Raw genomic sequence first — 6,942 nt, forward strand, 5'->3', positions numbered from 1 at the left:
ATTTCTATGTCGCCATGTTGAGATCAGAGTTCAAAGTCCCAGGAAACCTCCAGCAGGCCGGTCTCCAGCGAGGGAAGGAAGAAAAAGTATACCAAGCAGATTGAAATGGAAATGAGGCTTCAAGACTCTCCCCTGAAGAATACCCCCATGGATCAGGACCGAAACAACCAAGTCCTTGACCTCAGCCACCATCTGAAAACTAACCCTGGCAACCGACTTTGTGAAGAAAAACCGAGATGCCATAATACGTCCACCAGACAACAAAGCCATTAATGATATGTACATACGCATCTATGGACTGGATGGCACAGTGTACTCAGGTCAGCAGTATAGAATTGAGAACTGGGAACTTTACCTTCTTGAACCAACCAAAATGTAAGTCCTTGGCATCCTAGAGAGCCCAGAAGGCATGGCTCCATTCCCACAGTGGATAGTACTTGTGGGAGATGATGGACATTTGTACGCCTCTAAGGATAAAGTGTTTTATCAATTTGCCAACAGTCTAGAAAAGCTTCTACAAGATGGCATTAAAACAAATACATTCTATTACTACCCAGATGATAACTATGAGGAAAAGAAAGTCCTTCAGAAAGATGAAGAGTTTCAGAGAGTAAAACAGAAGACCAACGAATTCATTGACAAAAAAGCAGATACATTTAATGCGTTCATTACAAAGTTAATTCCATAGCTCTGGGTACTCCGGTTTCCTTCCACACTTGAAAGACATGCTGTTAAGTTAAGTTAGCTGGCCCTAGTATGTATGAATATGACTTCATATCTTAGATTGGGGATCTTAGATTGTAAGCTCCTTGAGGTCAGGGACAAATCTGGAGGTTCAATGCATAAGAAATAAATTAAATAAATACACAAACCTCCCACTATTCCCCTATCTCTAGCTCAAGAAAACTGTGGCCTGTAGGACAGCAAGGGTCAACCGCAAGGATTGGTTGCCACAAAACTCAAAAGGGGGTAGTCATCCAGTTTATGGAATGAAGAGATACTAGCCCGAAAGTGGAGAGATAGAAGATACTGTATGTCTATGTCCTTCCCCTAATCCACGACACCTTGGTGGAACTGCAAGGAAGACAAGGTCCCGTCCAAAAACATAAGATCATATACGACTAGAACTAGTTCATTGGGGGGGTGGATTTAAATGAAAAAAAAAGTTACAGCCCTACTTAGCCACCAGGGGATCAATCTATTGGTATAAAAAAAGTATCCATCTACAATTCCTATGTCATCTTTTGTAAGGGCACATAAAGACCCCTATCCTACCTGAAAAGAGTACCAAGAGTATATTGTTACAGCCCTTCTCTATCCAGATGGCCATGCCCCTTAAAAATTCACTCTGAGTCAATTAGCAGACTTGATAAAAGATATTTCCCTGATATCATCCTTCCTACCCAAAAAAAATTCATTGTGATACCATATACTATTGTCCCCAATGTCCCTCCTAGCCAGGCCTCTGTATAGGGGAGTGCTTTCGGATCTATCATACATCATTACATTATTACTGAAGTATAAGTGAAGGGCTGATATTTCTCCAGTGCCCACTAACTGATATTTCCCTGTATGACCATGCCTCTGGCCTATTAATTGACCATGCCTCTGCCTTCTGCCTGAACTAACCCCGGCCTGTTAATTGACCATGTTTTTTGCCTGTCACTTGAACTGATCTTTTGCCCTGCTACTGTTGTAGTGGGATTTAAGATAACATGGGTGTCCCACGTATGTGAGGGGCTCCAGAGTTATTTCCTGAGCAGAGAAAACTAAGTTTTTGGTTTTCTCAGGATTTTGTAATTCTCAGATCAGTGTCTGGATACCAGAGGCTTTGAAGAGACTTGAGAGGGAAGAAGCCTCTACCCCTATGTCCAGGTCTTACCTGACTTAGGCCCTAAGCCTGATGTTTCTTCCTGCTGCCATCTGACCCTGACCTGTTAAATCGATCATGCCTCTGCCTGCCGCCTGCACTGACCCCGGCCTGTTTATAGACCATGTTCCTGTCTGCTGCCTGGATGTCAGCCTGCTGCTTGTACTGACCCTGGAGTGTTTATGGACCATGTTCTTGCTTGCTGCCTTGACCAATCCTTTGTACTGACCATGTGGGACACCAGTCCCACTCATCCTCTGCCTAAAACTGCACTATTAAAACCACAGGTGGGTGTTTGCTTCCCAAAATGTGGTAATTTTTGTGAGTGTTTCCATTGTTCTGGTGCTCCAGTGCCTTAAAAAATGTGATGAGTAGTCAGGAAATTAGATGTGTAGTTTATGCCTCTAGAATGCCTGAAGGTGCTCCTTGGATGGGCCTTTCATTGCGGCTTGGCTGTGAAAAAGTCTCACACATGTGGTATCGCCATACTCAGGAGGAGTAGTAGAATGGCATAAAAGGGCGCAATTCATTTGTACCCATGCATGTGGGTTCCCGGCCACCCCCCACCCCTCTCCTTCCCCTAGGAATATTTCGTTTTAATAATAAAGAAAAAAAGAAAAAAAAAGTCATTGTATTCCATGTTTTGTTTCAGGTATACGTTCGGCCTAACTTTTCTATTTGATTTTCTCAGGTTTACACAGAACCATATGGATCCTAGGTCACTCCTTTGTTTTCTGGGCACGTAGGAGAGCATCTCAGCGTTGCTACACGGAAAACCTCTCTCTTCCCACAGACTCTTTTTCGCTTTACTGGAAAGGTATTATAGGGCGTACACACGGTCGGACTTTGTTCGGACATTCCGACAACAAAATCCTAGGATTTTTTCCGATGGATGTTGGCTCAAACTTGTCTTGCATACACACGGTCACACAAAGTTGTTGGAAAATCTGATCATTCTGAACGCGGTGACGTAAAACACGTACGTCGGGACTATAAACGGGGCAGTGGCCAATAGCTTTCATCTCTTTATTTATTCTGAGCATGCTTGGCACTTTGTCCGTCGGATTTGTGTACACACGATCGGAATTTCCAACAACGGATTTTGTTGTCGGAAAATTTTATCTCCTGCTCTCCAACTTTGTGTATCGGAAAATCCGATGGAAAATGTCCGATGGAGCCTACACACGGTCGGAATTTCCGACAACACGATCCGATCGGACATTTTCCATCGGAAAATCCGACCGTGTGTACGGGGCATTAGAGTGTTGCGCTGCTGTCAGGTATCTTTTCAGCTGTCTCAGCTTAGTGTACACTGGCCTCCACCTTCAAAAATTATAATTCACGCAGGAAGTAATGATATTGGTTATCTAAAATCGCTTGGTTTAATGTTCACAATGAAGCGGGATTTTCTAAGATTTAAGCTTTCTTTTCCATCTTGCACATTTGTTTTTTCTGAGATAGTTCCCCGCCTTCTCTGGTTCTCCTCCCCCCAGTTAAGACCCCTGGAGAAGGTGAGAAGGCAGATTAACAGGTCTCTGGAGAAATTTATGCCGTCTATTGGCAGTTTTTCATATCGTCACATTGACTTAGATGGTGGTATCCCTGCTTTCTATAGGCCAGATTGCATCCATGTATCCGAGGTGGGAAATGACCTGTTCAACCCAGGTCTTCAATCCTGTGTGGAAATGACCGCGGCTGTTGGGTAGGCCAATCCTGTTTGGAGGAAATTTACAGTTTTCAAGTTGTAAAGTCCTAAGACTGAGCAGGGAATTTTTCTTTATTAAGAGTTCCTTTTCAGTATTTTGTGTGTTTAAATTGAATAAAATAAAATATTAAAATGGTTATTTTACATTCATATCAATAAAGTGTTGCGGCCATTATTAAAGCCATACTGTTGTATTGATGTTTATTCGCTGGGGTACGTTTGGGTTTGGGGGGGGGTTTATGTGGCCTGCGATACTATGTGTTTTGCGGTGTAATTGCAAGTATGCATATGCTGTGTGTGAGAAATAACTTAATATGACAATTTTGTGGGGGAAAAAAAAAAACACATATTTTATTTAATTTCTTCTTTTCTAAAAAACTGACAACTCTCAAAAACTCACCATTCCTCTTACTAAATATGTTGGACCGTCTACTTTCCAAAAAGGTGTCATTTGGGGGGGAATGTCCTGGCATTTTAAGGCCATAAGAAATGGCCGTCAGTACATCAAAACTGATCAATTTTCAATGATTGGCATCATAGCTTGTAGATTCTATAACTTTCACACAGACCAAATACACACTGATTTTTTTTTTTAAACCAAAGAAATGTAGATGTATAAATTCTGGCTAAAATTTATGAAGAAAAAGTATTTAGTTGCAAAATTTTATAACAGAAACTAAGAAAAAACTACATTTTTTTTTTCAATTTTTTTTTGGCCTTTTTTTATTTATATAGCAAAAAATAAAAGACCCCGTGGTGATTAAATACCACCAAAAGACAGCTCTATCTGTCTCAAAAAATCTATAAAAAAATCATAAAAATCTAATTTGGGTACAGTGTTACAAGATTGAGTAATTGTCATTCAAAGTGTGACAGTGCTAAAAGCAGTACTGTACGGGAGCGATTACTGTGGTTTACACCGAGGTACAAACCACATGCTCCCACACAAGATTCTGGCCAGCCTCCCCCACCTGATCTAAAAGAAAACATGATTCATCTTAAAACCAGGCAACCTTCTTCCATTGCTCCTTTGTCCAGTTCTGAGGCTCATGTTCCCATTGAAGGCACTTTCACATAGTTACATAGTTAGTCAGGTTGAAAAAAGACACAAGTTCATCTAGTTCAACCATAAAAAAATAAATAAATAAATAAATAAAAAATAAAATAAATTACCCCTGTCCACTTTTGCTGGTGGACAGGGGTCATCTTGGAAACTCTGACCAGTCTTTGGCTACACAACCCCTGGAGCCCCAAACATGGCAAAACGAGATGCAGTGTGTTTTCTGACACTTTTCTATCATGGTCAGAATTTAGTTTTTTTAACAGTTTGAGGTACAGTAGCTCTTCTGTGTTATCGGACCAGACGGACTAGCCTTCGCTCCCCACGTGCATCAATGAGCCCATCATCGGTTGGATGCCTATGACCCAGACACCAGTTCACTAGTTGACCTTCCTTGCACTACTACATACTAACCACCGCATACAGGGAAAACCCCACAAGACTTGCCGTTTTTGGAGATGCTCTGACCCAGTTTGTCAAGCCATCGCTATTTGGCCCTGTCAAAGTCACTCAGATCATTTTGCTTGTCCATTGATTCTGCTTCCAACACATGAAATTCAAGAACTGACAGTACATGTGCTGCCTAATATATCCCACCCCTTGACAGGTGCCATTGTAATGATATAATCAATATTATTCACTTCACCTGTCAGTGGTTTTAATTTTGTGGTTGATCAGTGTATATTTGCTTTTCCCCTTAGATGGCTAGCCAAAAAAAACAAAGTTATCAGGATATCAAAACTTGCAACGCCGGAAAAAAAAGGAAGAAGCCTTGAAAAAAATTACTTCTCCCATCACGTTTCTTACAGCCACATTCTTCGTTAAGTAGTGGTCAAAGTTCCCTTGGCACAGATACATCAAGCCAAGAGTTAATGTCCAGTCTCGCAGCCGTGTCACATGGTGGAGAAGGAAAAACAAATACAGAATTGGAAGAATCAGAACGTGAGGACGATCTGGTCCCAGTGGATCCCGAGTGTAGCACTGAGCCAATATCAAGTGGAGATGTAACTGCAGGTTACATTGGTTCTGCAGCAGAGAATTCTGTCATTGAACAGGAAGATATATTAGATGTCTCCTCTGAGTCTGTTGTACTTATGGATGAAGAAACAGAAATTAAACTTGAAGAGCCGTCAACATCAAGTGGAATCTCAAGTGATCCTGCTTTCTGGCTTGAAAAAATAGATGACTAACACAGAATACCTTTTGATTAAAAAATTGGTTCTGTTCAAGAAAAGGCTTCTACTTTTCCAAAAGATGATACCAGCAGGAGCTTTTTAATCTCTTACCATAAAAGAGCACTGGATAATGGAGAGAAGATACCAAGAAATTGGTTGATCTATCCGGCATCTAATAATTCAGTCCAGTGCTTTGCTTGCAGGATATTCAACGGTGACAATATGGCTTTGGCCTCAAAACAAGGCTTTAATGATTGGCAGCATCTGTCAAGACATTTACCCTAGGTTCACATCTATGCATTTTTTTTAGTGCGTTTTGCAGTTTGCTCAAACGCACTACAGTCCATTTAACATGGTCTCCTATGGATGTACAATGCCTTGAAAAGGTATTCATACCCCTTGACATTTTTCCACATTTTGTCATGTAACAATCAAAAATGTAAATGTATTTTATTGGGTTTTTATGTGATAGACCAACACAGTGGCAAGTGGCACACATAATTGTGAAGTGGAAGGAAAATGATAAATGGTTTTCATTATTTTTACAAATAAATATGTGAAAAGTGGGGGGGGGGCATTTGTAATCAGCCCCCTTTACTCTTTTTTTTTTAAATTATATATTCATTATGTGTTTTCTGCATAATTTACAAACATACATACATATAAATATATATCCAAAACCAAAAGTCAGGTTTTTTTTTTTTATATCTTTATGTCATCTCATTTATCTTCCATTCCCTTTTCTTTCTCATCTCTCCCTCCCCCTTTCCCTCCATTCCTTATCCTGGTACCTATTTTTAATATTACCCTGTTCTTCTTATTATTTATTCCTATAGAGCATTCCTTCATTACTCCTACTCGATATCTTATATAGGGTATCCCATCCTCTCCATCCATGGTTTCCACATTTTTTCAAATTCTTACAAATTCCTTCTCTTTTGTATAGACTACCTTTTCCTTCCATACCGTTACTGTTACTACATTAATCCAGTCTTTTGCTAATGGAGGCTTCTCTGCTTGCCATCTCTGTGCTATTAATTTTCTTGCCTGGAAGAGGTATCTCATCACTACTTTAATTGTGCTTACTATTCCGCCTATTTCCTCTCCCAGGCCAAGGATGCACAGTCTGGGG

Source organism: Aquarana catesbeiana, linkage group LG01, assembly GCF_042186555.1.
Source record: "Aquarana catesbeiana isolate 2022-GZ linkage group LG01, ASM4218655v1, whole genome shotgun sequence".
Lineage (NCBI taxonomy): Eukaryota > Metazoa > Chordata > Amphibia > Anura > Ranidae > Aquarana > Aquarana catesbeiana.